Source organism: Oncorhynchus clarkii, unplaced genomic scaffold, assembly GCF_045791955.1.
Source record: "Oncorhynchus clarkii lewisi isolate Uvic-CL-2024 unplaced genomic scaffold, UVic_Ocla_1.0 unplaced_contig_11943_pilon_pilon, whole genome shotgun sequence".
Taxonomy (NCBI): Eukaryota; Metazoa; Chordata; class Actinopteri; order Salmoniformes; family Salmonidae; genus Oncorhynchus; species Oncorhynchus clarkii.
In genome coordinates, this window is record NW_027260918.1 from 62,990 (window position 1) to 68,097 (window position 5,108).

The 5,108-nt window shown below is 46.5% G+C and overlaps 1 pseudogene; it reads left to right on the top strand.

Annotated features, from left to right (window-relative positions):
• Window positions 1-2,766: 2,766 nt before the first annotated feature.
• LOC139402226 (U6 spliceosomal RNA) lies at window positions 2,767-2,841 on the top strand (annotated as a pseudogene).
• Window positions 2,842-5,108: the final 2,267 nt, after the last annotated feature.

The window sequence follows — 5,108 nt, forward strand, 5'->3', positions numbered from 1 at the left end:
ATGCATATTAAGTAGCCATGTGCTTTGAGCACCAGGTCTAACATTTTTTACTATTATATCCCTATTCTCCCCTCCTATAATTCCCTCCCCATCCCCTATATTTTTCCCACTATCTTCCCCTCCCATTTTCACCTCCCCTATTTCCCTCTTTATACTTCCCTCCCCCTTTTCTCCCCTCGCATATTTCCCTCCCTCTCACCTATATTTTCCCCACTATTTTCGGCTCCCATATTTAATTTCCCTCCCCCTATTCTCCTTCTACCTCCCCTATTGTCCCCTCACCTCCCCTATTCTCCCCTCCTATAATTCCCTCCCCATTCCCCCTATATTTTTCCCACTATTTCCCCCTCCCATTATTATCCCTACCAGTTTCATGTCTATACAATATCCTGTGGGAACCTTCTATGGGTGGTTTTTGAGCCTCTGAAGGTCTGTTTGACCCCAACCCAACTGCTCTTAAACGCTAGTAAAACCAAATGCATGCTTTTCAACCGTTCGCTGCCTGCACCCGCACGCCCGACTAGCATCACCACCCTGGATGGTTCCGACCTAGAATATGTGGACATCTATAAGTACCTAGGTGTCTGGCTAGACTGTAAACTCTCCTTCCAGACTCATATCAAACATCTCTAATCTAAAATCAAATCTAGAGTCGGCTTTCTATTCCGCAACAAAGCCTCCTTCACTCACGCCGCCAAACTTACCCTAGTAAAACTGACTATCCTACCGATCCTTGACTTCGGCGATGTCATCTACAAAATAGCTTCCAATACTCTACTCAGCAAACTGGATGCAGTTTATCACAGTGCCATCCGTTTTGTTACTAAAGCACCTTATACCACCCACCACTGCGACTTGTATGCTCTAGTCGGCTGGCCCTCGCTACATATTAGTCGCCAGACCCACTGGCTCCAGGTCATCTACAAGTCCATGCTAGGTAAAGCTCCGCCTTATCTCAGTTCACTGGTCACGATGGCAACACCCACCCGTAGCACGCGCTCCAGCAGGTGTATCGCACTGATCATCCCTAAAGCCAACACCTCATTTGGCCGCCTTTCCTTCCAGTTCTCTGCTGCCTGTGACTGGAACGAATTGCAAAAATCGCTGAAGTTGGAGACTTTTATCTCCCTCACCAACTTTAAACATCTGCTATCTGAGCAGCTAACCGATCGCTGCAGCTGTACATAGTCCATTGGTAAATAGCCCACCCAATTTACCTACATCATCCCAATACTGTTTTTATTTATTTACTTTTCTGCTCTTTTGCACACCAGTATCTCTACCTGCACATGACCATCTAGATCATTTATCACTCCAGTGTTAATTAGCAAAATTGTAATTATTCGCCTACCTCCTCATGCCTTTTGCACACAATGTATATAGACTCTTTTTTTCTACTGTGTTATTGACTTGTTTATTGGTTTACTCTGTGTAACTCTGTGTTGTTGTCTGTTCACACGGCTATGCTTTATCTTGGCCAGGTCGCAGTTGTAAATGAGAACTTGTTCTCAACTAGCCTCCCTGGTTAAATAAAGGTGAAATAAAAAATAAAATAAACAGTCAGCCAATCAAATGACATCCCCCTTCTCTCTCTTTCTCTGTCACACTTTCTCTCCCTCTTTATCTCTTTCTCCTCTCCCTTTTCTCTCATCATTCTCCCCCTTTTTCTCACCCACTCCCCTTTTTCTTTCCCTCCCTTTGTCTCTCACTCTCCCTTTCTTTCTCTTTTTGTCTCCCCATTTTCTCTCCCTCCTCTTTTCTCATTCTCCCTCTCCCCCTTCTGTCTCTTTCTCCCCCCACCACCAGTTTTAAAAACTCTTATTGAACCACACTGGCAATGTGTCAACATGAACGTTGAAACAGTCACCTTCCAACCACAGCCAGGCCACATATGAATCTCTAGTTCTCTGTCGTTCTCTTTATCATTTCCTTGTTTCTCTAGTTCTCTCTCCTCTCTGTCTCTACTACTCTTCTGTGTTGCTCTATTCTCTCTCCTCTCTGTCTCTACTACTCTTCTGTGTTGCTCTATTCTGCTTCTCTCGCTACTAAATGGGGAGTTGGTTATAAGTATCTTTGGCCGGGCCATGTTGCAGAGAGCGGGGGAAGGGTGGGGAACAGAGAGCGGGGGAAGGGTGGCGAACATAGAGCGGGGGAAGGGTGGGGAACAAAGACCAGGGGAAGAGCAACTACAACAGCAGGGGGAGGAGTCCAAAAGCTTATTACACTACATTTTAGTCTAGAATCATTCCTTATAATAATCAATTAAATGTCTCTACATCTATAACTAAAGTCAAAATGTCACAAAACAGCAGTTTTTACAATTGATCACTGATCACTTTCTTTCTTACCAATTATCACATTTTCACGCAAGGTACACGATTTTAAAAGCCCCACATTTCCTGCTACGTCTATGCACGAGGACCTTTAGTGAATGCAGCCCCAGAGCGTGTCGGGTTTCAGTGAGTGGGTGGGGTTTTGTGCGAGGGCTTTTGTTACGTCATTATGTTCTACCCTATCAACGTCCTAGACGGGACAGTGTACTCGCATATCACCCAGCATACGTTGCAACTCTGAGGCAGAGGCTAGAACATTACAACACACAAGGTAGCCATTATTATCCCTACCAGTTTCATGTCTATACAATATCCTGTGGGAACCTTCTATGGGTGGTTTTTGAGCCCCTGAAGGTCTGTTTGACCCCAACCATGATCCGAAACGTCAGGGGGGTTGTGCTCTATATATGAGGGCCTCTCCTATGTCTGTATTGTGCTCGCTTCGGCAGCACATATACTAAAATTGGAACGATACAGAGAAGATTAGCATGGCCCCTTGCCCAAGGATATTGCCCATTCTTCTCTGTCGAAGGAGGAGGGGAAGTGGGGGGTTTTGCTGGGTGAGAGGAGGAGTTGGCAGGCATGTGTCAACAATGCATATTAAGTAGCCATGTGCTTTGAGCACCAGGTCTAACATTTTTTACTATTATATCCCTATTCTCCCCTCCTATAATTCCCTCCCCATCCCCTATATTTTTCCCACTATCTTCCCCTCCCATTTTCACCTCCCCTATTTCCCTCTTTATACTTCCCTCCCCCTTTTCTCCCCTCGCATATTTCCCTCCCTCTCACCTATATTTTCCCCACTATTTTCGGCTCCCATATTTAATTTCCCTCCCCCTATTCTCCTTCTACCTCCCCTATTGTCCCCTCACCTCCCCTATTCTCCCCTCCTATAATTCCCTCCCCATTCCCCCTATATTTTTCCCACTATTTCCCCCTCCCATATTTCCCTTTCCCTCCCCTATATTTCACTTCCCTACCCTTATTTCCCCTCCCCTATATTTTTCCCACTATTTACCCCTCCCCTATTTTCCCCTCACTTATGCCCCGCCCCCTCCCCTATTTCACTCCCCTCCCCTATTTTCCACCACTTTCCCCCTCGTCTATTTTTTCCTTATTTTCCCCCACCTCTACTTTCTGTCCCTCCCCTATTTTCCCCTCCATTATTTCCCTTTCCTTCCCCTATTTCCCCCCTCCCTATATTTCCCCCACTATTTTCCTCTCCCATATTTCACTTCCCTACCCCTATTTTCCCCCTCCCATATCTCCCTCCCCCCTCCCTATATTTTCCCCACTATTTTCCACTTCCCCTATATTTCCCTTTCCTTCCCCTATTTTCTGCCACGTTTCCCCTCCCTTAATTTCCCTCCCCATTACCCTTCCCCTATTTCCCTCCTTATATTCCCCTCTCCTAATTTTTCCCTCCCCCATATTTTTCCCCATTATCCCCCTATTTCCTGCCACTTTTCCCCTCTCATATTTCTCTCCTCCCCTTTTTCTCAGACCCTGCACTGCTATGATGGTGTAGCCCAGCACGCCATCAATGAGCCGAGTCCAACCTCGGTAAGGACCCAGATGTCCCAGACGGGACACCTGATCTATTTGAGGGAGGAGAGGAGGATGACCCCACCATGTCCTTGCCCGACCTCGATGACCGTCTCCCACCAGTCCCTCCACTCAGGAAGGCCACTCCACCGCCCACTCAACCCATCCCAGGTACCTGTCGTCACACCCCCTGATGACACTGCACCAGCTGCCAGTCAGGACCCAGAGGATGATGTAAGTGCCTATCCACGTCCTAAACAGCTCACTCAAGTTTCTTTCCATTCATAACTATTAATCCATCCCTTCCCCATGACTCTTCTATTTCCAGGAGTACATAGGACCTGATGGGGTTAGTGGATACCAGCACGTGGTCCTCCTGGCCACTAGTCAGCCACCCAGTCTGTCTTCCACCTCCCTCCCTATAACGCCAGTCTTCCAAGACCTGCCTTCGACCTCCACTCCTCTTCCCCCTCCTGCTGGTGGACCCAAGGTTTCCAGGACCACCGAATGGAGGAGGAGGAAGAAGCTGGAGTCTGGCATTAAAGTCAGAGCGCACAAGCCATACGAAGGCTATAAGTGCTCTAAATGTGGCAAGCCTAAAACTTCTGAGTTTGGACACAGTATGTATGGTTCTGTGCCGCTACCTCTGGTGGCCAAACTGTGGAGGAGTGACTGGCACTCATGAGGACCCAGCATGGTGCTAGCCAAGGCCAGTAAACTCTTACTCGTGTGTACATTGTAAAGTTGTTTTTGTACGTATGTTCTTTGTAAAAAAAAAATGTACGACGTTCATTGTTAATCTCTTGTACATTTAGTTATTTTAAAATCATCTTAACTTGTACAGTAGGATGGGTTGTTTCACACATGACATTCCCTGTGAAATAAATAATTTCATGCGAGCACTTTTTCTCCCTTAAATTCATTTTGATTCATTGTCATACACTCTTCTTTAAAGTACAACAAACAAAAAGACAAGTAAATATGTCATTTTATTAGTCAAACACACGGTTTACAGAGTTGTAACACACACAAAAAACAAATAATGCTGGGAAATACAAGGACCCACCTCCACACCTGACATGTAGCCATCCATGGTGGCCTCCAGTTCTAAAAACACAAGGACCCACCTCCACACCTGACATGTAGCCAGCCGTCCATGGTGGCCTCCAGTTCTGAACACACAAGGACCCACCTCCACACCTGACATGTAGCCATCCATGGTGTCCC